The 27,951-nt window shown below is 36.9% G+C and overlaps 1 protein-coding gene and 1 pseudogene across 3 annotated transcripts in view; one reads left to right on the top strand and one right to left on the bottom strand.

The window, feature by feature from the left end:
• Positions 1–17,065, bottom strand: part of PKIA (cAMP-dependent protein kinase inhibitor alpha) — a 94,816-nt gene extending 77,751 nt beyond the window's left edge. For 2 of the 3 annotated variants that reach the window (XM_055318393.1, XM_055318392.1), the window contains exon 1: positions 16,950–17,065. The gene's annotated coding sequence lies outside the window, so the exon portion shown is untranslated. The remainder of the gene's footprint in view (positions 1–16,949) is intronic. The other variant, XM_055318391.1, reaches the window with a different exon arrangement.
• An 810-nt stretch (positions 17,066–17,875) lies between these two features.
• The window catches only part of LOC129505306 (elongation factor 1-alpha 1-like), a 54,452-nt pseudogene continuing 44,376 nt past the window's right edge, over positions 17,876–27,951 (top strand).

The raw sequence follows: 27,951 nt of genomic DNA on the forward strand, positions 1-27,951 counted from the left end.
ACAAAAATACTGAGGCAGATCTTATAAATGACTTCTTTAAAATAATTTCATACTTAATAGAAACCTAGTAGAAATGCATTACAAAATTATCCAATGTTGCTACAGAAGAGAATTTTCTGTGAATTTTATATTATTATGTTTTAAAATTATAGATTATATGGCCAAGTGCTCCAATTAGGTTGCAAATTATAGAAATAATGTTCTAGTTCGAGGCAAAAATTACTACGCTTAACTTTCACCTAGTGAGTGTGTGCTTGTGTAAATAAAATGATATAAACTCATGAATGTTAGCATTGTGTCAATGAAACTAGATTAGTATGTTATTTAACTCAGGTAAACCATTAGCATCATCAGTGTTTATTAAGCAATGCAATCCTTTAGATAGGAGACATAATTCTCTAGAATAGAAGTTGATAATGGCAAATACACAAACTGGAATATGGTGAAAAAAACAGACAATATAGATTTTTAAAAATTAAACCTAAAAGCCTGTTTAACATGATATCCTCTTCAAGCTGATGAAAGTAATAATATAGATTTTCCTGGGTCAGGCTCCTGTGAGGTCTACAGGCAAACTTATAAGCAGGAATAGATCTAAGCCTATTTCCATTTTTGTGTTTACCCTTAAGCATGTCCAGTTCTTGTAGCATAGAGAAAAAGCACTAGATTGACCATGGCATGAAACAAGTTGAATTCTGGCCTATTACTTAATAACTCTGAGTATTGCTTAAGTGGGCAAACTGCTAAGCATCATGAACTTCAGTTTTCCTCTCTGCAAAATGAAGATAATCCTTGCTCTTCCAACTTTGGAGAGTTAGGATAGTCCAATGAGAGAATGAATATTAAAATGCTTTGAAAATATATAGCATTCAAAATCTAATTTATCACTATTATTTCAGGATGAAGTTAAACTTTCCTCCAACTAGTGTGAATTTCCATAAATCTGTATAAAAATTGAACATTTCAGCAACACTCAGGAATGTTTAGATGTTACAAAACACATCCAAACCAGCATATTTCTTCTTAAACAGTTAAGTAATACATACACTTTGTAATGTGTTTGGAAATATCAAATGTGATTGAAAGGAAGTAAAGGTCACCCTGACTTTCTATTTAAGTTAATTATTGATAATTGATTTTTAAACTTTCTTTGGGTCTTTTTCAAAATCTGTCTGTGATATTCAAAACCAATATACTTTATATATTATTAACATTCTTTTCATGTAACATTTCTCAAAAAGGAAAATTTTTAAAAGATTTTATTTATTTATTCATTCATTTATTTATTTATTTATTTGACGGGATCCCTGGGTGGCTCAGCGGTTGAGCTCCTGCCTTCGGACCAGAGAGTCCTGGGATCGAGTCCCACGTCAGGCTCTCTGCATGGACCCTGCTTCTCCCTCTGCTTCTCTCTCTCTCGTGAATAAATAAATAAAATATTTTTTAAAATTTGAGAAAGTGCACATGGAGGGGGTGGGCACAGAGGAAGGAGAGGGAGAAACAGACTCCCCAGTGACCAGAGAGCCTGATAGGGGGCTCAATCTCAGGACCCCAAGATCACAAAATCAGGACCTGAGCCGAAGGCAAACGCTTAACCAACTGAGCCACCCAGGTGTCCCTCAAAAAGGAAATTTTAAGTAATAGGTTTCTATATTGTTTCCTACTTTAAGCATCTTATAATAATTAATGATGAAGGCCATATATGAGCTATTAGATTAATGAAATAAAGTTTAGCATAGATAACCTAAATAAATATATTAGAAATTCATGTGTTAAAGGATATCTGTTTATGAGTGTTTGAATATTTCAGTTGTTTCATAGGTTTTCTAATATTTATATTTAATTAGACCATGTAAATTTTTAGTTAGTATTTTTTAATGAAAATGAAAAATGTTAAATAAATACTGCTCCACTTGGAAGCTGACTTAAAAGCCCTAGAAAGCTTCCTTCTCCTCAAATAAGGTGGTAGATATTAAAGCACTAAAGAAATATAGTTTACACTTGAGTTTAAATAAAAATCTGAAAAAAATACTTTAGAATTGTTGCTTACTCAATATTCTATTAATAACTGGTAAAAGACATATGGAGAATGATTAAACATTAATAGTTTTTAGGCTATGCTCTAAAATATATCATTTTACTGATGTCCAAGAGACATCTCAGTCTGAGATTAATAGGGCAGAAACTTTAAGCCAGGGAAAATTCTGTCTTGATAATGCATTTGAGACAGCAGTTATTAGAAACCAGAAAAATAATACCAATAACCTCCAAATTAATTTTGACCCTAAAGTTATAGCAACTTCAACAGAAGTTACATACTGAATTAAAATTCCTAAATTAGGGATCCCTGGGTGGCTCAGAGGTTTAGCGCCTGCCTTCGGCCCAGGGCGTAATCCTGGAGACTCGGGATTGAGTCCAACATTGGGCTCCCTGCATGGAGCCTGCTTCTCCCTCTGCCCGTGTCTCTGCCTCTCTCTCTCTCTCTCTCTCTCTCTCTCTCTTCCTCTCTCTCTCTCTCTGTGTCTCTCATGAATAAATAAATAAAATCTTAAAAAAAAAAATCCTAAACTAGTGGGGCACCTGCGTAACTCTGTTGTTTAAGCACCTGGCTCAGGTCGTGATCACAGGGTTGTGAGATAAAGGCTGGTATTGCGCTCTGTGCTTAGTGGGGAGTCTGCTTGAGATTCGCTGCCTCTCCCTCTGCCCTGCCCCTTGCTGTGCAGCTCTCTCTCACAAATAAATAATTGTTTAATTCCTAAATTAGTATTATAATTGATGCAGTTTATATGAAATACTTCAATAAGTTAGTAAAATGAAAACAGTAAAGATTGTCATAAATATTCATGTCCTAGAAAGGATTTCAAGGGAATTTCTGATAGTATAAGTTAATACATGATTAGTCATATTACTTTTATTTATAAAACATCCAAACATACATCTACAAAATTATATGTCGAGAAATGTATTCTAGAATTAATTTTTGAAACAGTGCTTTTATTGTTCTTGTATTTTCTAATTGAGAGATCTGGCCTTTAAGCATTTTTAATTAAGTAGGCTCCATGCCCAATGTGGGCTCAAACTCACAACCCTAAAATCAAGAGTCTCATGCTCTACTGACTGAGGCAGTCAGGTGCTCCTTGGCCTTTTAAGTATTTTTAAATCATAAAACTATCAGATATAAAGCAGGAGGAAACCCAATAACCCAGGTCATGGCATTTGTTAATATAAGTATCTGTATAAAAGTGTTATAATAACAGTTAATGAAGCAGAACCAAAAATAGACATCACTGATCAACAGTGACTTTTTAAAAAATCTAGTTAATATTATACTAGCTGTGTGAGGGTGGCAGGGAAGACTGAAATAAATGTCAGACCAAGTTTGGTTCTCTTACTTGAAAAAAGTTGTAGTATATTGGGTCCATGTCCTGATTTGGAGCTATATAACTGTTACTCTCATGTTTCTAGTTTACATTTTATTAGGTGTAAGTGTAGAAAAAGAACTGAAATGTTCCTTCCTCTCTTTCTCTGCTCATTCTCCCACAGAAAAAGCAAAGGATACGTAATGAGTAGATAGATCTGATAATTTACAATGGGACAAGTCTCTATTCTGAAACACCGTTAAAATGAGAACACTCCAAATGAGGATTTTGTGAGACACTGGAAATTATAGCATGAATATATGGAAGAATGTGTTCTGTACATGGTAAAACATATTCTTCAAAGCAGAAAATCTGATGGAAGGCCAGAGAATGTAATACATAAAAAATAATCAAATGAAACAAAAGTATGTTCCAAGCTGACAGGCAACTATAATACTATTCTCACATAATTGGATGGTAGTTACAACTCGGTAAGATCAAGTTTAAAAACGTTCAGTTGAATAAACACATACATACACATGTATATGTCAACCTGAGTAGGTAAATACATATTTATATTCACACATTAAAGATTCATATTGAAATTTTAAAAATATTCTCCTAACTTTTGAAAAATAAATAGTGAAAAGATAAATTTCCTTTGCAAAACATCTCTGGAAACAGTCTTCAAATGCTTCTCCAAGAACTCGTCTATTTTAAATGAAATCCAACTATAATCAAATATTTGAAATAGAATGAAAATCTTTAGGATGCCTGGGTGGCTCAGTGGTTGAGTGTCTGCCTTCAGCTCAGGGCGTGATCCTGGGGTCCTGGGTTCGAGTCCCACATTGGGCTTCCCCGCAGGCAGCCTGCTTCTCCCTCTGCCTATGTCTCTGCCTCTCTCTGTGTGTCTCTCATGAATAAATAAATAAAATCTTTTAAAAAAAGGAGAATGTTCATGAAAATATACACATATACATGCATATATATTCACACGATTGATTAAATATAATTAATATATAATATATATAAAATATATAAATTTATTTCTAATATATGTGTGTACATGTATTTACATGTTTAAAACTAGTATTTTCATTATTTTAACTTCTCATCTTAGAATTAGACTATACCAACAATCTATGCCTCAAACCTTTGGTGAATAGCTAATAAGTTCAATGTTCAGGGATTAACAATATGGGTTTGGAAATTTAGGACACACTCTTACTAATGACTTCTACATTTTACTTGAAAGAATATAGTCATTCTATTACCAGGTACACATGAATAGACTCTATCAACCAAAACAAATTATTGCAAATTTGGCTGGAGCTGTTGATCACCAGAAAATTCTCATTTGTGAACAACTATGCCTTAGATACAAGCTCTAGACAGTTTTTGTACTGGTTTCCTTAAACCAATGACTCATATCAACAATAAAAAAAAAACATATTAAGAAAAAATACATAAGGATGCCTGGGTGACTAAGTCAGTTAAGCAACTGACTCTTGGTTTCAGCTCAGGTCATGATCTCTGTCGGAGTCATGGGATCAAACCCTTCGTCAGGCTCCTTGCTCAGCGAGGAATCTGCTTGAGGATTCTCTTTCTCCCTCTCCCTCTGCCCCTAAATAACGCTCACCCTCTGGGTGTACCACTCTCTCTCTCTCAAATAAAAAAATAAATCTTAAAAAGAAAAAAAACAAACTTTGTGCTTTTTAAACCCCACAATTGATCATACTAAAGCAGGTATGTGTATTAACAATGCAGTTTTTATAGGTGGTGTTTCCACTCAAGTTTTCACATTAATTGAGGCTTGATTTTTTAATTTCAGTTTAAAGGTGTTTGTGTTGATCAAATCTAATCAGTAGCACCTAGTAATGAACAAGACCCTAAATATTAAAATGCTTATATATTCTCTCTAAATTCTTTGAGCTTCAGTAAAATAAAGAGATAGTATATACCAAAAAGAGTCCTTGGTATATGATGTACAATGCAGTTACAAGTTAATTTTCCTTGTTGGACAGCTTAATGATATGAACAATGATAAACTTTTTCAGTTGTTACATACACACACACACACACACACACGGGTCTAATAAGGCAGATAATTATCAGGCTCTTTATAAAGACTTTCGTTAGTGGAAGTAAATGTTAACCACTCCATAAATTAAAGTTGTTGTCTCCCAGGAACTTCCACACTGTATTACAAAAAAAAAAAAAAAGTCAACTGATCTTTTAAGTACAGGAGCCTCCCCAATTTATCTGACATTTGCTTCTGACATCATCGCCCTTATTCAACAACCTTAATATAATTTCTGATAAGTTAGTGACAGGAGTGATTAGACATATGGTAAAATTCAGAAGAAAATAAGATGCAGAATTAATAGCCAACTGACTTTTCCCAGGTCATCCAATCAACTACTTGCAGAGTTAAAAATAGAAGCTAAGTCTAATTCCCACTGCTACTGCCAGATCAGAGCCCAAAAGCTTGGCTTTGTATTGACTTCAACCTCTCTCACCAGTGGCATTACCTGCACAGAGACATCTCCCCATGAGGCTCAGGGTCATTTCAAGGCTTAGTTTAACTAACATGGGAGAAGTAGGAAAAGAGTTCATAAACATTTGAGAAAAATTATGGTAATGAGGTCTGGTTGTAAGTTGCCAATGAGAATAAAAACAACAAAAATTGAAAACATTTATTAACCTTTACAATGTTTCAGACACAGCACTAAGTTGTCTTTTATGTTCTCTCTCTCTCATTTTTTTATAAGTATTTCTATCCCAGCTTTCTTTTCTTTTCTTTTTTAAGATTTTATTTATTCATGACGGGGGGGGGGGGCAGAGACACAGGCAGAGGGAGAAGCTGACTCCATGCAGGGAGCCCAACGTGGGACTCGATCCCTGGTCTCCAGGATCACACCCCAGGCAGCAGGCAGGACCAAACCGCTGGGCCACTGGGGCTGCCCTATGTTCTCTTCCTTAATCTTCACAACTCTGTGATTTTCCTGTTTTAAATACCAAGAAACCACTCACAGCAGTTAAGCAACTTACCCTATGTCACATAGCTAGTAAATTGTAAAGGTGGGATTCAAACTAGTTGGAATTCAAAGCTCAAATTCAATTCTTAAAATACATGAATTAGACATAAGTGGTAGCCCAAACTCCCAAAATAAACAAAGAGAAGGGAAAGGTCTAGTTATCAGCATACTTTGAAGATGTTGTTTAGAGCTTTTTGATTCATTTTGAAAGTGATCAAAAGCAGCCTGAGAGCTCTGAGTAAAATTATCAAATTGAACAAAATACATTAATTTTATACTCAAACATTTTGAAATCAACTCAATTCCTTTGCTTTCATAACACTGTACTACCATGTTATTTCATTTTCTTCTTTAGTTATTAAGGGGAAATTCAAACATTTCGGGTTGTGGCCTGAACAAGTTAGTGTTTTGTTTTGTTTTTTTTAAAGATGCCAACACTCTTCCACTTATTCAATGGACTGTTTAGCGTCAGACCATTTTAGTGTCAGATTTAATTTCTGTGGTGAAATAGTGACTTCACAAAGCCCTAGTAAAGATGTTACAGGATCATTATCTCAAACCTACATACAGGTGAAAAATGCTTTCAGTCAACTGAAATTTTGCTTTCTCCATGACTGTGTTCTTTACAATAAATGAGATTGAAAAAGGCATGGAGATAAGAGAATCACTGGCTAATAGTTTATTATTAAAACCTGTATCAAAAAAAAAAACCTGTATCTTGCATTGTGAATTTTCTAAAAGTCCAAATCCATTGTAGTTGAAGAAAGAAGGGTAATGTCATGTTCTTCTATCCTGAGTAAATGGACTGTGCTTGGCTGAGTGTCTTAAACTGCTTACTAAATGTATCTCAAGCTTTAATGTGCATCATCTCTAATTCCACCTATCAAAACCTCAGAGGGAAGATACAGTTTGGCAAGAAAAAAACTCATCTCCACCGCACCTACAAAAACAATCACAATGAAAATGTGTAGAATGCCAATTATTTTGTGTTGGGGCAGCTTTCAAAGCTAAATGGTATTGATTTATTTTGTTGTTCAACAAATATTTTATAAATGCCTATAAAGCCAAATATAAAACTAATCATTTGACTTGGAGAAATTTTTATGCTCTTGATATTTTACTGTTTTAAAATAACTGTGTACATTTCCTTACTGAGTGCTAACCATAGTATATGATATTAATAAGCTCCCTAGAAACCTGAATAGTTATAAAATATACCAAATACTAGTGTTTCATGCTTTATTTATTTTGTTCTCTAAGATGGAGATGATATAAGTAATGAAACCTAGATTTGTTTTCTATAGGAGGACCAACCATGTCTTGACCTTTATCAATGGAAGTTCTCAGGTTACTATAAGCCTCTAATCATTAGACAATTCTAATAAATATGAATGTGTCACAGTAGTGAAGAATGTCAGCCCTATTGCATTTTGGCTTGATCAACTGCAGGAAAGCACAAATTAGTTGAAGGCAGTTTCCCCAAGAATAATTCACTTCCTTAAGATGAGAGATTAATTTGGATGAAAAATGGTTTGTCACAATTTATTTTGGAGGGTAGTAGTTTAAAAAATGCAAATGCAGTCTTTTCAGAATGAAGCCTCCCAAAAGTGCATTGTTCTCCAGGGAGCTTATCTTATAAATAAACCTCATATGTGTAATTTACTTTTCTAAAATTTTCATATATTACTGTTGATTACAAATTTTAAAATCTTTAAAATCTTTTTAAATTTTTACAATATTTAAAATTTGACAGTCTTTGGGGTGCCTGGGTGGCTCAGTCAGTTAAGCATCTTCCTTTGGCTTAGGTCATGATCACAGGGCTCCTGGATGAGCCCCTCATCCAGCTCCTTGCTCAGTAGGGAGTCTGCTTCTCCCTCTCTCTCCCACTGGCTGGCACTCTCTCTCCCTCTCTCCCTCTCTCTCTCTCTGTCAAATAAATTAATAAAATCTTTTTTTAAATATTCGACAGTGGGGATCCCTGGGTGGCTCAGTGGTTTAGCACCTGCCTTTGGCCCAGGGCGTGATCCTGGAGTCCCGGGATCGAGTCCCACATCAGGCTTCTGGCATGGAGCCTGCTTCTCCCTCTGCCTATGTGTCTGCCTCTGTGTGTGTGTGTGTGTGTGTGTGTGTCTATCATGAATAAATAAATAAAATCTTTTAAAAATAAAAAAATTTGACAGTATTTAAATCTGTATTTGATTATTGAGACAGATTATTCTCAGTGAGTCCACTGGGTACCTACCAATTCATATTCAACATTACTTTTGCAAGTCCTAGCAAGATTAAGTTTTGTGAATGGATAGAAGATATTAACGCCCTGGTTGTTTTTCAATACATTTCAATTATCAGAGAAGCTGAGTGTGAAAAATCATGGAGAGGAGTGTTAGAAATGGCATTAAAGATATTACTGATTTTTCAGTTTATGCAGTCAAATTCTGCAGTATACAACAGAAGGAACAAAGTAGGTTGTACTGCTGCTATGATTGTAATAACCAAAAAAAAAAACAAACAAACCAGTATTTCTACCCTCAGTCTCATCAACATGGCAGTGCATTGATTAAGGTATGGGCTTCTTTTTGCTTACTTAGGCAAAGGTCAGAATGCTTATTTGTTTTATGCCTGCTTTTTAAAGGTTTGATCAGACAGCAATAAAGACAAATGTATTAGAGAAATGCTTATTAATAGGTTCTCCATCCCAATCAACCAAAGAAAAGGCATTCCTTAAAATACTGTTGTGAAATGTCTAGGGTATGTCTATCTATGTTCTTGCAACCTTTCAGTTTTAAGTAGCTTTTTAAAAATATGTTATAAACATATCACTTCATCCTTGACATTTTAGTATGTTAAGGTCTAATTCGGGTGCAACATGATGCAATCTCCAGCAAGCTCTTTGTTTCTCCCCTGTTGGACAATGCAAACCAAGACAATCTTCTGAGAAGGGAAAAGTCTTGCCAATTCCGTTATACTTCATATGTACCAATATTCTGTAGTTTAGCTTACATACAACACTCCTAACAGTATACATTAAAAAGGATACACTAAAAAGAAACTAAAGAAAAACACCAACCCAACAAAATAAAAGATTTGCTACAATGCAGGTGCATAAGTTTGAAATAAACAACAGATCATTTGGATTTAGATTCAAATGACCCATTGCTGGAGTTTAAAAAAAAAAACAAACACACAGGGATCCCTGGGTGGCTCAGTGGTTTAGCAACTGCCTTCGGCCCAGGGTCTGATCCTGGAGACCCAGGATCTAGTCCCACATCGGGCTCCCTGCATGGAGCCTGCTTCTCCCTCTGCCTATGTCTCTGCCTCTCATTAATAAAAAAAATTTTTTAAATCTAAAAAAAAACAAACAAACAAGCAGACATACACACACAAAACTAGCTACAGACGTTCCTAGTTTTCTACACTGTTGCTGTAAGACTTGACTGACATCTGTGATGTACTCTGTAATATCTTTGAAATGATGCAATGAGTGTTTGAGAGACTTGTAATCTGTCAAGACTTGTGTATAAATATATTTCCTCCATAAACTAGAAATGAAAAGAGTGAGAATATTTCCTTGCTCAAATCATGATAAATGTATTCCCTTATTTTACTTGCATCATTTTTAAGATAGTTAGAAATGGCTACAGAAAATACATATCTGTTGAAGAAGTTTATGATTTTTTTGTAGTCAATGTACTTTTTCAAATTATAAATGTTCATGCATTGTCTCTCACCCAACAATAGCACTCCAAGAATTTTTCCATCAAAAGTTAAAGCATGAATCTTGGGTCTTGGCACCATCAACAACAAAATAAAAACAAACAAAAGTAAAAGCACCAACATATCAAGATGTGTAACTTTGTGTCCATTACCACATACCTTGAAATCATAAAACAGTTTGGAACTTAATATTTATCAAAGGGTTTTCACTTAATAAAATCATGGCACATTTCTTGTACATATTAGACACCTCATTTTTTGTACATATTAGACATCTACTAAAGGTTATATGGTAGTGTTTGTACTAGATATCATTAATATAATAGGCAATATACCTAAAATGTTTTGCGACTAAAAAACACTGTGTATATATATATATATATATATATATATATATATCTCGTGTGTGTATATATATAATATATATAAGGTGTATATATAATATACATATATATGTGTATTATTCAGCCTCAAAAGTAATGACATTTTGACACATGCTGCAATATGGATAGACTTAGAAAACATTATGCTAAATAAAAGAAACCAGACATAAAAGGACAAATATTGTATGGTTCCACTATATGAAGTGGCTGCAATAGGCAAACCCACAGACACAGAAAGTAGAACAGAGTTTACCAGAGCCTAAGAGGAGGGCAGCGTGAGGGGTAACTGTTTAATGGGTACAGTTTATTTGAAATGATGAGAAAGTTCTGAAAATGAATAGTGGTGATAGTTGCTCAACATGGTGAATGTACTTAATATCAGTGAAGTGTACATTTTAAAATGCTTAAAACGTTAATTTTGTCATTTCTATTTTACCACAATAAAAAATAATAATAACCCACTATAAAATAAAGTATAAATTTACCTTGCATTAGGCATTTTATAAAGTTTCCATAAAACTGCACTTATTCTAGGAGCTTATAGTTATTATCATATTTTGGGAAGTGTAAGAAAAGCAACAGTTTAAGTTGGCCTCTTGAGGTTTCTTTCTCTCCATTTCTGTTTTTTCTAGATTAATGTTGTCACACTTCTCTTTGAATACTAGCATCAGCAACAACTGTGACAGCTAGTACTAGTCTCTTCAAGTATCAATCAGGTAAGAATTTTTAATGCACTTTATGTTGGCGATTGTTTTAGAACCTAGGAGGGATGAACATAATTTGTCATTCTTCCCTTAACTTAGCAAAAGCAGATACATTACTGCAGACAGCACTACCAGAAAGAAATAGTAACTTTGAGGCAGACATACATCCATCCTAAGAAAACTAAATATGTTTCAAAGTAGCCTACACCGCTCAACTGTTGGCAATGTTCTTCTACATATTTGGCACTACAGTACTCTAAGTCTAGAACTGCTTCTTTTTTCGTAAAAAATGGTTTTGATTGGAAAACCCTAAATAAATCATTTGGAATGTATTACACATATTCAGAACTCCTTCTGGGATTCCTTTTCCATGAATCAGGGTTCTTTGAATCACTTTTCTTACTGGCACTTGTTTCCAAATCCTCTTAGCTGCCTTTGTGCCAGTGATAATGAAGAGCTCTCATTTTAGGTTCTAAAGCAGGGAAAACAATAGGAGGAGAAAGTCATTTCAGGTTCCAAAAATGTTTCGGCTAATGAAGGACACACATATGGTCAAAGTGAGTCCAGAGTAGATGTTCTTAAACTATTTGCTAAGGAGTACTTTAGTGGGTCCTTAAAAAAACATCTGCAATTGTATGCAAAATTCTATGTGTACGTTTGTTTGTATATATACTTGTGGAGTGAATGTGCAGCCTTTATTCAATTATCAGAAGGAATGTTAAGACCCAGAAGTTTAAGAAACACTGGAAAAATTAATTACAAAACAATCTTTAAACTACTCTGATGGCTCTGACCTTACATTTTTATAAGGATTTCCTTTACTCTTAACACTTCAAAGACCATAGAGTGCCTGGATGGATCAGTTGCTTAAGCACCCGCCTTTCACTTGGGTCAGGATCCCAGGATTCTGGGATGGAGCCCCACATCAGGCTCCTTGCTCAGCCAGGAGCCTGCTTCTCCCTCTCCCTCTGCCACTCCCCCTGCTTGTTCTCTGTGTCAAATAAATACATAAAATCTTTAAAAAATAATAATTAAAAAAAAAAAACACTCCAGAGAGCAGCATGGTAAAGTGGAAAGAATGTCTGCTAAACATTTAGGTGACATCTTTGAGTCTCGGTTTCCTTGATGTAAAATTAACATAAAGTAGAAGGTTGAAATTTGATACCACAGATCAAAAGTATTTAGCAGTTTTTCAAGGCAAGTATTTCTAGACTTGAAATTGGACGAGTACTTATATATATATGTAAGGTAACTTCTCCTGCTTATTCTTTTTCAATAGAATGCAAGCATGTTGAAAGCAGATACGGTATTTTCTTTAAAGTTTTGTTTTGTTTTGTTAAGCTTAGCATACTTTTAAAATGTATGAGCTAATATGCATTTAATGACATGCAAGCTGACATTAACTTTTGTTAAATATAATTATTTGAATGTGCTTTCACTATATTATTATATAAATATTTTTAAAAACTAAACAATACTTGCACACATTTTGGAAGCTGAGCTTGACTAATGGTGAAGAGTAGGTAGAGATATACCCTTGGGAAATAATAACCAATTTCTTCACTAGAATCAAATTGCTGAATGTCTACTATGCATATACAAAAGGTTCCTGACTTATGATGGTTCAACGTATGATTCTTCAACTTCATGATGATGCAAAAGAGATACACATTCAGAAGAAACCACAATTCAGCTTTTGAATCTGGATTTTTTTTTTCCCCAGGCTAGCAAGCAGTACAATAGTCTATCATGACGCTGGGCAGTGGCAGCGTACCACAGGTCCCAGTTAGCCATGCAATCATGAGGGTAAACAACCAATACAATTAACAACCATTCTGTACCTACATAACTATTTTGTTTTTTACTTTCAGTATAGTATTCAATAAATTACATCAAATAATCAGCACTTATTATAAAATATGCTTTGTGCTAGATGATTCTACCCATTTGCAGGTCAATACAAGTGTTCTGAGTTCCTTTAAGTAGGCTATGCTAACCTATGGCGTTTGGTAGATTAGGTGTATTAAATGAATTTGACTTAGGGTATTTTCAACTCACAGTGTATCTATTGGGATGTAAGCCCACTGTAAGTCAAGGAAGAACTGTATATAGCTAGTCACTGTACCATGAGTTGTAGGTAATAATGGTTGTCAGTCACAAACCGTGCTCTCCAAAGCTACTGTAAAAGAACAAGTCATGTTCACACTAAAGAATAGACCAAGATAGAAAGTGCAATAGGAATTTAGACAAGGAAGAAAACTCATCTGACACGAGGATGGTGGGTATGGGGAAAGCAACATGGAAGAGACAGTGTCTAATGTGATCAAGGTTTTAGCATATACAGGGTGAGTGAAAGGAACGGATAAAGACATTGAAGCGGGACATCACATGGCACAAACTGGAAATAAAGACCACTTGGTTAGACGGATCATGGGGTAGCTTAAGGGGATTAGTGAGAAACTAGATAAAGAGATATATCAGTGCCTGATGCATATTACGTATTAATAATACTTTTAAACATGAGTATTTTATTAAAAATAACATGGATAAGAACTTAAAAATAAAGACACAGTGGGATGCCTGGGTGGCTCAGCGGTTGAGCATCTGCCTTTGGTTCAGGGCGTGATCCCGGTGCTGGGATTGAGTCCCGCATCAGGCTCCCTGCACAGAGCCTGCTTCTCCCTCTATGTCTCTGCGTCTCTCATGAATAAATAAATCTTTAAAAAAAATACACAATGAAGAAGTGAAATATTATATAAATCTGGCAGTTAGGAGGCCATTGACAACTTTCAAAATAGCACTTTTTTCTACATATTCTCAGTGGAGACACCGGTTGAATAGAAATACACTTCTTTAGCTTTATCGTTTCTACTTTTTTCTTTCTCTTCCTTGTTTCAGAATCTCAAAATAAGTCTATTTCAATTGTAGCTAATAGCAGTAAGGCAGTACCAGAAATTGCCTTTGGTTATTAGAGGTCAACTTTGATGCCTAAATTTGTACTGTGTTACTGATAACACTGACCACCCACCATGCTAAATGTATTTTTTTTTTAAACTTGGTTAGAAAGCATAAGATTGACTTCATTCTATCTTGTCAAACCTACAAATAATGCCTGCAGTTCATTTAGCATCTAATAGCGCACATCCTCTTGTTTTTCATTCCTCCTCCATCTCTTGAACACCAGGCAATTAATTTTTCTTTCCCAGGGAAACATCAAAAAAAAAAAGGAAATAAAGTCATAAATCAGTTTCAATCATGAAGTCATACATATATTTCTTCTTAGAGCTCTGAGTTAGACATTTTTCTCAGAAAAGTTGTTTTATTTAAACATAACAAAGTCCAAATTCAGAAATCCTTTAAATTTATTTATCTATCTTAGTTGCACTGAAATGAAAAATTCAATTTTCTAACTTATTTTCTCTCTTCTCCAAAAGGCTTCTCCAACCCAGGTCCATAACTTAGTGAAGTCATCTCACCTGTAAAATCAGTGGCAGGTATGATGCCAGGTTAGGCAGCACTAATCCCCTAATTCTGACCCATTTCTTGCCAAAGAATTCAGTTCCTTCAGAAACCAAGTAATAGACATTTTCAATTTCTATTATGAGGATGTTCTCATGCACTAGTAGTCAACATAAAGAAACCTCAAAGTACAGAAATTTTTATTGTGCTTAAGGTCAATCATACTAATCTGTATTTCATAATTTATTTAAAAATAATTATTATTTTAATATTTATTATCACTTATTATTCAGAATAATTATTTCTATAGTTAAATATTTTAAGATGAGTAAAGAAAGGTGGTAGAAAAAAGCGTTTTGTTGTTCTTGCTCTTTGTTCCCCTTTCTATTTGGTGTGCCTGATTCAAAATTACTGAATCTTGAAATTTTAATATTTGAAACTCAAACCCCACTCAACACATAATAATAATCAGTACAACATGCCTCCCCCCCAAAAAAAAAAAATTGGTGCTGAGGTTTTCACGATCCAGGGGAAGAGTTCCTGGAGTGGGCCACTTGGCGTGGGAATTGCCCACCCCTCCACTCCCTCTGCCTCGTATACTAAAGGTAGAGACAAAGAAACCAACTCAAATCCTTCTAAAGTGTATTTTATAAAAAGAATTTGTATTCAGAAAAGCAATAATGACATCTACTAGAATGAACATGATTTTTCAGAACTAATATCTTTGTCTAAAAGCAATATTTAAGAAGGAAGGGAAGCAGAGATAAATTTTTAGCTATCAACCTTACCTCTCTTTTTCACTGATCTCTTTTAATTTGCTAAAATAAAATTACATGGCTATTGAGTCAGACTGTCTAATTTCAAATTTAAAGATAACAGATCGTCCATTAAATAGAGTACTGGCACACAGACACTCCAGTCTGGCTTATTTGCAACTGTTCTCTGTTGGTGAAGTGACACATTTGCAATCTCCATCACAGCCATCTTACCCATTTCAAAGCATATTATTCAAATGTACATCCTTAGGTGGCAACAGGAATAAGGCACTTGAGTTCAGTGGCAAGAGATTTTTGGGGAAATCCTAGAACAAGTGGTCAGAACACCTAAATGGCAAGAGTGATTTGAGAATGCTCAAATAACCTGAGGCTTAGATTGGCCAGCTCCGGTGGCTTTCTGAATGCCTGTGGGGAAAGCCTATCTGGAAACTCTTTTGAGGTTATTGGGGAATCCTTGGACAAACATACTGCTTGCTTTTTGGGGAGGACCAACCCCAAACCCTACCCAGGTAAATGTCTCGCAACCCAGCGGGACTAAAATAAAAAAGCTTCAAGAATAACTGGATAGACACATTCACATTTGTAGTTCCATCTATGCCTATGCACAGAGAGAAAATATAAGTATGGTCCTCTTTCTGACACCCCAACTGATTCTGCTGTCCTCGAAATCCTCTTGCAGCCGCAGTGACTACGGCGAAGGGAGTTATCGGGAACCATGTTGGTACTAGGCTAAAAGATAGATTTTTCGTGTCCTGTATTTGGGGGAAGGACACAGGTAATAGCATACAGAGAGAATACTAGAACTGGTGTAGGGCAATGCCCTTTGTAGGTCCTTGACAAAATCAGTCATGGAACAGAGGTTGTCGATAGAAGCTGACAAGAGCTGGCGTGTGAATGGACCCGGCTTCCCAGGGAAATCAATGAAGTAATTGACAGCGAGAATATGATAAACGAAGGGAGAAGGTGGAAACAAGTGCTGCTCAACCCAAGCTAAACTCCAAGAGATAAGAGAAGTTTCTCTTCTAATGTGAGACTCTTCCTAAAGGTTCAGGATTGAAGTAGGTGTTTGACATTGAAATGGGGCAGAGACCCATTCCCATAAGTAGGAAGGGAGAGGACAGAGGAAGGTAGGAAAGATTTCTGATTACTTCCCCAAGATGCCTCCAAGGACCTGCTGCTCCAAACCCCGAAAATAACCAAGGGAAGGTCGAAGTAGAAAGATAAAAGTGCAACTCCGATCATCTCACATCTTGAATCCTCAACGTCTAAGCCAGTCTGGTGCTGGAAACGGTCGATTCTCTGGAGAGTAGAGAGGCTGACCGCCTTCTTTGTTTGCCCAGACCACCGCTCCCGCAATCTCCAAGCACTTGCCTGATTAACATTTCAATTCCAGTTGTTGCTCCTTTTCCATTGCAGAATGCAGCAGGGGTATCTCCCTTCCCGGTGCACAGCCGACCCCGTGATTACCCGAGCGGAAAGAACCGAGCTGGGGGCCAAGAATAGCCGGGCTGCTTACCTTCTCCGGACCGAGTCGGCGCAAGTCCCCGCGCCCGCCGCCCCGGGGCCGCAGTGCCAGCGCGCCGGGCCCAGTGCGTGGTCCGCCCCGCCGGCCCCCACCCCACCTGCCGGCTGCTGCAGCTGCTCCCGCCGCCGCGCTCCGGCTGCATGAAGTCATCCCCCGCCCGGGCCGGATCGCCACATTCCCTGCCAGTCGCGGGGGGAGAGGGACCTCTCTCGGCCGCCGGGGAGGGCTCTTCCAAGCCGCGCCTGGCAACCGCTCCCCCTCCGGGTTTGGGGTTTCTTTCCTATTAATGCTTTTGGGCAGGAAGCGTAGCCGGACTGTGGACCGAGGGAGAAGGGCCGGAGAAAACTCTGTCTGCAAAGCGCCTTCCCTCCCAGAGCTCCCCTGTCACGCCCGCTGCATGGACAGCTCCAGGCGACTGTGTGGGTTTCCCACCCTCTTCATTTTCCTTATCAGTATTGTTCATTTCGCTGAATTGGAGACTATGGGATTGTCTTTTAAGATAAACATTTAAACACTCCGGAAATGTTTTAAATTGGCAATCAATCCATCTTTCTAAGCCCCTCGTAGCACGCCTCACTTTCCCCCAGCGCGCGCGCGCGCACACACACACACACAAGTACGCACATGCACACACACACACACACACACACACACACAGCCGAACCACTCACAATCATGAAAGCTGGGACCTCTCACCCTCTTGCCTACGTAATAGAACGGGAAACTCCCCAAGGAGTGGAGAAGTAGGACCGACCAAAGAAAGCCCTGGAGGAAACAGAGAGGGCTGACCCCAGGATTTTGTTGCTGTTTAGTGGTGCACTTTGTGGGCAGATGTTGCCTCTAACACTGCCCCCCCCCACACACACACACACCGCATCCCTCATTTGGGCTGGCTGCTCTGGTGACAGCTGTAACATTTGAAGCCAAGAAGCAGAACCCACATTAACAGATGGCTGTATTTTCCCCGCCGAAGGATTCATCAGAGTTGGCCTTAGGAATAATGTAAGCAAATACACATATAAGTCCCTTCTTAACCTCTTTAAATTGGCACTGGCCATTAACCTCTTCTCATTCTCTCTCCTCCTTTCTCTATCTCCCTCCCTGCCTTTCTTTCTTTCTCTCTGCCAGCTCAGCAGTTTGGGGATTTAAGGGGGGGAAAAGGGCCAAGGATTTGCTGTCTTTATGGTGGAGCCAGTGTTTCTCCCATTGTTAAGCCATTCCCAAGCAGAGAGGTTCTTTGACACCTAGAGTTCAATCTGAGTGTGGTTTCCTCATTTAACTTACTTAACTTACTTAACTAACTGCACATTCCTACTGATAGAATTCCCATCTCTAGGTCCAAGCCAGCTTCACCTTGTGGATTTGAATAGCAGCCTAAGCAGTGCATTGGGCAAGCCAAGGAAGCACGTTCAATCCATGAAGGTTCCCATCCCTCTGTTTCCCAGTTCCAAAATTGAAAGGTAGTGTAACAAATAGAATTCCAACAAAAATCATTAAGAATTCTTGGCCCTAGAATGAAATGATTTTTGGAAGCTATGGCAACCTAATTCATGCCTCTGAGCCTCAATTTCATAAAATTAAGTCATTAATATCACCATAGACTGGGAGGTTCTTAATCTGTATCAAAAGGTATGAAGAATGTGGATGGGAGATTTTACATCTTTAGTTTTACTAACCTATAACTGAAATTTAGCATTTAACCTTTCCTTTAAATACAAATGCAGACAGTGAACCACAATAACATTCGCTATACCTGTGACTGACTTTGTGACCTATAGAAGTCCCAGATAATTTCCTATTTCAGTTTTTATAGATCTCTCAAAATTACTACTCTGATGTGACAATCAAATCATCATCACCCTTTTTTTGGTTTTATTTAATAGATTATATATTCTTAGAATGGTATACAGAAAATATAAGGAGGGGAGAGCTGAGGTCAGGGCTGGACCCTAAAAAAAAAAAAAAGAAAATATAAGGAGGTAGTACAGGGTTCCCAAAAATTCCATTCCCAGTTTCTTCTATTAACATCTAACATTACTATAGTACCTTTGTTACAATTAATGAATCAATAATGCTACATTAATATTAACTGAAATCTGTACAATTTCCTTGAGTTTTACCTAATGTCTTCAATTATTTTCCAGGCTCCCATCCAGCACACTACATTACCTATAGTTGTCATGTCCCCTTAGGCTCCTCTGAGTTGTGGTAGTTTCTCAGATTTTTCTTGATTTCTGATAACCTTGACAATTTTGAGGAATAGTGGTCAAGTATTTTGTAGCACGCCTCACTATTGTAAACCTTCTGATGCTTTTCTCATGATAAGACCCGGATTATAGTTTATTGGGAGGACGACCACAAGATAAAGTGCCATTTTCATAACATCACATCAGGAGTATGTACAATCAATGTGATTTTCTACTGTGATTTTTTTTTTGACAGTGATGTTGACTTTGATCACCTGACTGAGGTAGAATCTCAGATTTCTCCACTGTAGAGTTACTCCTCCATCCCTTCCATATTGTACTTGTTGGAAGGAAGTCACTATGTGAAGCTCATGCGTAAACTCATGTTCCACCTTCTTTAGGGCAGATTATGTACATAAAGTATTTGAAATTCTTCTGCACAGGAGACTGTCATTTCTCCTCTAAATATTAATTTATGAAATTATTTATTTATAGCAGTATAGACTCATTCATGTTTATTTTATACTTTGAGTCATAATCCAATGTTACTTTATTTTGTTCAAATTGTTCCAGCTTAGCCATTGGGAGCTCTTTTTGTTGGCTTCTATGCTCCTATGACATACTCCGTTTGATGTGTGTGGGTGTATTACTTCATTACTTTCTGGCATTACAAGGTGCTCCCATGTTGTATTTTCCTACCCCAGTCCTAGAATCAGCCATTTCTCCAAGAAGCCCTGATCCCTTTTCTTGGAGGATGGTAATAGAAAGCAAGATCTGAGAGACGCCTGAGTGGCTCAGCAGTTGAGCATCTGCCTTCTGCTCAGGTCGTGATCCCAGATCTGGGGATTGAGTCCCACATTGGCTCCCTGCGAGAAGTCTGTTTTTCCCTCTGCCTATGTCTCTGCCTCTCTCTGTTCCTCTCATGAGTAAATAAAATCTTAAAAAAAAAAAAAAGAAGAAGAAGAGAAAAGAAAGCAAGATCTGGGCTATAGGTATGGTGGTTGCCAAGGAGCTATCATTTATTTAGGCTCTAGGAAACAGCAGAGAAATATATATTTTCACTAACCCATTCATGTGTACATAGCTAGAAGTATTTCTGTATGTAACTATCAGTACTTATACTGAGCTAAATAAGAGTTCATATTAAGGTTTTTAAGTCTAATCCATTAATACATAGATCATTCTAGCTTCCTCCCCTTGCTTATCCATAAATTCCTACAATAACAGTAAGAAATGTGGCTCCAACAATCTTTCATCCATTTGCTTAATTTTTCCATTTCAGTGCACATGCATTGCAAAATAATAATTGTTAACCCATTGCCTCAATATCACTATTTTTAAGTATATTTTTAGTTAATAGAACCATTGCTACTTTTTGTTATTTAGGGAATTTAAATACCTGTGCATTTCTATATCACAAATTTGATTTCTTAAATATTTTAATAACTGTATTTAAAAATTGCTAATTCTTTTCCTTTGAAATTATATATATTTTATGAGTTTAAAAGTTATTTTTTTCCTTCTTCTTTTTAAAAAAGATTTATTTATTCATTTTAGAGAGAGAGAACATGGAGAGGAGCAGGGGAGAGGGAGAGAATCTCAAGCAGACTCCCCAAGGAGCATGGAGCCCTACTTGGGGCTTCATCGCAGGACCCTGAGATCACCATCTGAACTCAAATCGAGAGTCAGAGGCTCAAAAAACTGAGCCACTCAGGCTCCCCAAAGTATTATTTTATGAAGAGTCAAATAAACTGTTCCAGAATGTCAAAGGGGATCGTGGTAAAAAGGTTAGGATCCCAACCACAGAAGATTTTTTTTTTTTTTTTTTTGAGGATATACTGAAATGATGTGACTTGCCCAGTGCAGGCATTAGGGGGAGCCTGTGCTTGACAAATGGTACCCTTGGCCACTTGGGCAGGCTTCCACCTTCTTTTAAGTTTCTAAATACCTTGGAAGAGAGAATATGCTAAATCTTGTGGTTAATAATTTATAATTTAGGGGAGCCTGGCTGGCTCAGTCAGTTAAGTATTTGACTTCAGCTCAGATGATCTCAGGGTCCTGGGATGGAGCCTCATGTGGGGCTCTTCGCTCAGCACAGTCTGCTTGTCCTTCTGCCCCTCCCTCCATGTGTGTGTGTGTGTGTGTGTGTGTGTGTGCGGTCTCTCTCTTTCTCTCTAAAATAAATAAAATCTTTAAAAACATTGTAATTTAAATGCAGGGTTTGCTAGGTATCAGGTGCTAGAGGTGAAAGTCTATATAATGTTAAGGAAAAGGAGGATGGGTAGGTGAAGGGAACCGGAAGACTGAGGTGGCTCTGAAGTCCAGGGGTTTTATAGTTGAACAGACAGGCTTGGATCCTTTCATTCATGGTCTGACTTTGTCTCATTTTTGAAATAAGAAGAACAATGGCTATTATATAGGCTTGTCCTTAAGAGTGAAAATAGATATTTGGTCTTTTCCTTTAATTTGTCTGAAGCAGAGATTAAATGTGGTGACTAGGGACAGTCCTGGAGCATAGTCTGTTGTCCTTCCTGGTATAGTTTCCATTCTATAAAGCCAGACTCACTGGAAGCATAGATAGTTTCTCATGATAATTTAGACTCCTTCATCCATCAAAGTACTCTTGCCAGGTGCTTTTTACTCATGGCAGAGAATCAGTATTGATGGTGCTAGGCAAAAGACAAAAATTTAAAATGTAAAATGGCAGAAATTAACTGTTCAGATACTATACCATGTCAAGAGGCATAAGGGAACTAGAAAGAAAAGGAATAATAAATGAGAAATGTTTTATGTTAACATACAGAGCTTGAATCTGTCTTCTTGGAACTTGACACACACCAGTATGCCAGATAAATTAATGAGTGGAGGCTAGAGTAAGGTGAAGATCATTTTTTTACCCTATGACTTTTCATTGCATGGTCTTTTTAAAAAAATAATCTTTTGCTCATGACTTTGCGGTCTGCAATTCTTCCTTTCAGATATTCTGGAGTTAGAGATCAAATGGCCTAATGATATCATGAGTCTCAGCAAAGGACAATGTGAAACCAGAGCCAGAGGCCCTGTGTGCCTGAAGCTGTCAGCAGTGGAACCAGTCCTTTGGGTTAGGGAGTCCTTCCAGAAGGGGCTCATTTAAATGCAAATACACTGTCAAGGAGTGGTAACCGAGTATAGAGTATCTCATTAGCAGCCATTAACAATTTAGCAGAGATTAGCTTCTCAGATTTATTATGGAGAGGAGTTGTCAGGGTGATTTGGCTCCAGCATCTGTCACCCAACGACTTGCCAGGTCTCCTGCTCTCATCACTCCATAGGAGTCTGCCTAACGCTGGGAATTTGGTTTACTAGGAAAGAATTGGGCATTTAGTATGTGACAGTCAATATTGCTTCACATAATTTTGATTTATACGTAAGGGTAGGAGAATTTCAATAATAATAATAGTGTGTGCGTGTGTCTGTCTGCGTGAGTGTGTTTGGTGGCTGATCGGCTTGGGTTGACTAATCATGCTCCACAGAAATCTTAAAATTTTATGACAAGTATCTCTTTCAGTGAGGTCAGAAAATATATCATGTAAACATGTACAAATGTAATTTAGGGGTAGCAAAGCTGTAGTTATAGTAAAAGTTGCATTCAAATAATTATTGATAGTTTTAGATTTCCTCCATTAATATGAAAACACGGATGCAAGAGTATAAGATAACAATTATGTATAAAAAGATTGGTATTAGATAATGAACAGCATCAGCAGATATAACGGAAAGAAGAGAAAGCGACCACAAACAGAACAGAAACTGTTTCTTTAAACATTGCTACAAATTCACCTTGTTTTTACCAGTAAGGAGTTGACATATAATACCAGATCAACATAATACAGGGAGTATTCTGTAATCGGAACCCTGTATTTAATTGTGAAATGTATATTGGCCTAAGTGAACTGCTTAGTGACGGCATATGATACATTCAATAGTGTGGTTTAAGCAACTCTCAAATAAACCTTTTTTAAAAAAATCATTATTATGAAGTCATGAAGTACAACAATCTACTTACATAGTGCTCTTTAAATTTTTTTTTTTTTACTTCAAATCTTTTAAAGAATCTGACCAAACTAATAAATCCCTTCTGAGGAAAGTATTCTTTATTTTTTATTTTTTAAAAGATTTTATTTATTTATTCAAGAGAGACACACAGAGAGAGGCAGAGCCATAGGCAGAGAGAGAAGCAGGCTCCATGCAGGAAGCTCAGTGTGGGACTCAATCCTGGGACTCCAGGATCATGCCCTGAGCTGAAGGCAGATGCTTAACCGCTGAGCCACCCAGCCATCCCGGAAAGTACTCTTTAATAAAAACTTTCCTATTTTAATGAATGGATCATTAAATAGTATTTATAAAGAATTATGTTTCTATAATTCTTCATTTTTTTCATGAAAAAGGAATATTCAGTTCCTTAAATCCAATTTAGGCTAATAAAAAAAAAGGAAATTTAAATTGACTTAAATACAGGTTTCTGTGAACTGTGTATGGTCAGCAGGAAGTTGATATTTATTCAGCAGGTATTGATGGAGTGTCCAATACATGCTGTTGTTCTAGGAACTGGAGTTACAGAAGTGAACAAATGAATCTCTTCCTTGTGGATATTATAGTCCAGTGAAAGAAGACCATAAACAGATAAATGTAGCTTTTTAGTTTTGGAAAGAGCCACGAAAAAGCAGTGTAATGATGCAAGGGTAGGGGCAATTATATAGGGTGTCCATGGACATTTGAGCAGAGATTTGGAAGAAGTCTAGGAACAAGCAATAGAAATACAGTTGAACCTTGAACAAAATGAATTTGAGCTGCATGGGTTCACTTATAGGTGTATCTTATAGCACAGTACTACTGTAAATGTATTTTCTCATGGTTTTTTAAATTAATTTTCTTAACCTTTTCTCCAGCTTACTTTGTAAGAATAAAATATGTAATACATGTAACATGCAAAATATGTGTTAACCAACTGTTTATGCTATCAGTAAAACTTCCAGTCAACAGTAAGCTATTAGTAGTAGTTAAATTTTGGAGAAGTCAAAAGTTACACATGATTTTTGAATGCACAGGATGTAGGCATCCCTAACTCCACATTGTTCAAGGGTCAACCCTACATTGAAAAATAAGTTTGGCATATGTAGGTAGGTGGGCTTATACTTTATGTGTTCCAGATGAACGGGCTAGTTTGTTTGTAGTGAATTGCTCAAAGGGGAAAATTGTTAGAAGATGAAGTTAGAAAGTTAGGTGAGTGAAAAATCAGTTAGGACCTTTTGGACAGTGATCAAGAGAGAGCTTTAAGGGATTAGAAGTTTGTTTTGGGACATGCTAAATTTGTGATGCCTATCAGAACTTAGGGGAGATGTGAAGTAGACAATGGATATACTAGTCTGAAATACAGGGAGAGAGATGCCATGGCTGTAGCAGAAAATTTGTGAATCATCATAGTATTTAAAGTCTTTAGACCAGATGAAATTACTTTGGAAGTAAATGTAGGCAGAGCATACTTGATGTTGGAGGACTGAGCAATGGGACACTCCAGTATCTAGGAAGATCCAGTTAAGGGTAAAAGTCAACAACAACAACAACAACAAAAACCATTGTCCCAGAGGCCAAGTGGAAAGGTATTCGAAGGAAGAGAGTGATTATTAGTTTTATGCTGCTAGTGGATTGAGATGAGAATTTGTAATTTAGTATAGGATTTGGCAACAAAGAGATCCTTGACAAGAATAGATTCTGTATAATGGAGAGGATAAAATCAGCAAATGGGAGGAAAGAAGTAGAAACATCAAGTAGAACTATCTTTTTTGACTAGTTTGGTATAAAAAAGCAGAGCCATGGGGGCACTAATTAGAGTGGGATATGGAAGCAAAGAAGGTATTTTTCCTTTAAGATGGGAGGTATTACATCTTTGAATGCTGATGGGAACATCTAGTAGAGAACAAATAATTGACATGAGTGGGAGAGAGGGGATACAGTAGAAAAGAAATCCCTAATTAGGTAAGGGGAAAGAGATCCAGCGCAGAGTGGAGGTTTTGGCCTGAGATCAGGGGACATATATTTCTTCTGCCAAGGGAGGGAAAGGCAGAGCGTGTGGCTTGGTTGCCCCAATGAGGTTGGTAGACTTGATGTTTGGAGCTTATGGAGATTCTATTCCGATTCCACCTGTATTCTCAGTGAAATAGGAAGCATCTGAAAATTTAGAAAGAGGAGTAGGTGTTGGAGATGTAAGGAAAGAGAAGTTGTGAAACTGTCACATAAGAAAGAGGGAAAGGAAATTAATTCATTAGTCAGTTTTCTGGTCCATACTAAGAGTTCACATAGGGTTAGTGATTACAAATTAAATGAGACCAGCTAGCGATTGCTTATTTTTCTTCAGCCATATTTAGCTGCTTGGCATAGGTGCTAAACTGGCATAAGTTTCTATTTTGCAACAGCTGACATTTTGGACAGCTAATCCAACTGAGAATGAGGGCCAAGGGACTTCAGAGGTTACAGGAAGGAGTGATTTTAGTGATGAACCATAGAGTCTAACTGGGGTAAGCAGGGAACTGAGGAATTAGACCTTGAGCACCACACTTGATTTTAACTGTATATTGGATCACAAGAGCTGAAAATCCTGACTGATGGTGGTAAGTTAAGAGCAAACATAACTAGAACCCCCATGGTTCACTCTATCACACAAGAATACACAGTGTGTGTTTCAGCTTGATTCCTGACTGTAATTTCTTGACCCTTAAATTAATGACATCATCTAAGGTGAAGTATGCATTTTTGATAAGTCTTTCAGAAATTTTTAAAAAACTTTTTAAATTTTAACAATGTTATGATAGAAATAAGTATAATAAGAGCTTGCAGTGTTTTCTAGTGCTTTCCAAGTTACTCCTGGTTCTGATGTTCAGATGTACTTCCTCTAGCATCAGAAATAAGAACAGAAAGCAAAAATTAAACAAACATCTTATCTTTTAAGAAATATGTAGCCCTGTTTTGTTTTTCTAATCTGGGCCAAATCTCATTACTGACTTCACTTCCATTTTTTCTTTCTCCAATGTAAGCAGTTTATTACTGCTAATTTTCCTCTCACTGTGTATATGAGGCATGTTTGCCCCCTCGTGGATGATTCTGTAACTGTTACCAGGAATTTTCCTTGTTTTTAGAGGGGGGAAAAAATACTGAAAATGCAAATATTGTGTTCAATGGGAATTAGTTTTAAAGAAATGTCAAGAAATTGACCAAAAGAAATTGAAACAACTAGATATTGAATCCTCTTCTATTAGTTTCAAATCTGTGATTATGTTAAGGACCACACTTGGGGTGCCTGGGTGGCTCAGTCAGTTAAGCATCTGACTGTTTCAGCTCAGATCATGATCTCAGGGTTGTGGGATCAAGCCCCGTTGTGGAGTCTCAGGCAGGGGCTCCGAACTCAACAAGGATCTGCTGGAGATTCTCTCCCTTTGCCCCTCCTGCCTGCTTAGGTATGCTCATGCTCTCTCTCTCTCTCTCAAATAAATATTTAAATTAAAAATAAAAAAGAAGACACTTTCACTCAATCTGTAAGATAATGGTCACAGAAGCTAAAATTTTGACATTCTTCTTAAATATGAGAATGCAGAATTATGGAAGAAAGCTAGTCTGATCCTTATTTAAATATTAAAATCCTTAATGTTTTAACTGAGAAGGATGAAATGGCTTTTCTTCAATTAATGATTATATAAATAGAAGTAGGAGAAAGCCTACCATTGATTAATCTTCACTTACTAAAAACAAAATAATACAAGTTATGAGAAAGTCCATTCTTAAGACTGTGTGCACAGCTCCTAGAGAGTAAAGAGCATTCAACAAACATTTCTTCTTTTCTTTACCGTTTCATTCATTAAAAAAATAACAAGAGGGATCCCTGGGTGGCGCAGCGGTTTGGCGCCTGCCTTTGGCCCAGGGCGTGATCCTGGAGATCCCGGATCGAGTCCCACGTCGGGCTCCCGGTGCATGGAGCCTGCTTCTCTCTCTGCCTGTGTCTCTGCCTCTCTCTGTCTCTCTCTCTCTCTGTGACTATCATAAATAAATAAATAAAAATTAAAAAAAATAAGAAAAAAAAAACTATTGTGTATTTACTATGTGCTTGACATTGTTTCAGATTCTGGGAATAAGATGTACTTTATTTCCTTAAAAGAGTTGCAATCTAATATAGAGACAAAAATTGCAATAAAGTGTTATAAATTTCATTGCAGAAGTTTGTGCATGATATAAGTGCAAGCAACGTAATTTAAGTTCATTCTAAAAACTTAGTTCACAGAAGTTTCATAGAAGAGAGGCCTGAGCTGTCTTGAGAAGTCCTTAAACAGATGGAGTGTGGGAGCTGAGAGCAAGGGGGCAAAGGCAGTTTAGTTTTAGTAAATGTACATGGACGTGATCTTATGGTTTATTTACCCATGCTTACAGGCCTAAGAAGGACACCTGCAAGTAGCTTCATTATCATCATCATCATCATCATCATGTTAATAGTTAATGAATATTTATTGTCAGGTAGTCAAATAAACTTTACATGTAGCAACTACGTATAGCTGGTTTTCTACCACCCACCTATGTGTTCAATATTGTTATTATGTTACACAAATAAAAATGAAGGCTTAGAGAATTTGCTCAAACCTAAGTGTGTACACTTTCAACTGCATTTACTGAGACTCTTCTGTGCATAACTGGCTCAGGATGATTTGCTCGTATTTAAAATCTCAAATATTGGTTGGCAAGTATAGTAATCTCATAAAAGGTAAAGTGAAATAATATATTTTAAT

This window comes from Nyctereutes procyonoides, unplaced genomic scaffold (assembly GCF_905146905.1).
Source record: "Nyctereutes procyonoides isolate TBG_1078 unplaced genomic scaffold, NYPRO_anot_genome, whole genome shotgun sequence".
NCBI lineage: Eukaryota > Metazoa > Chordata > Mammalia > Carnivora > Canidae > Nyctereutes > Nyctereutes procyonoides.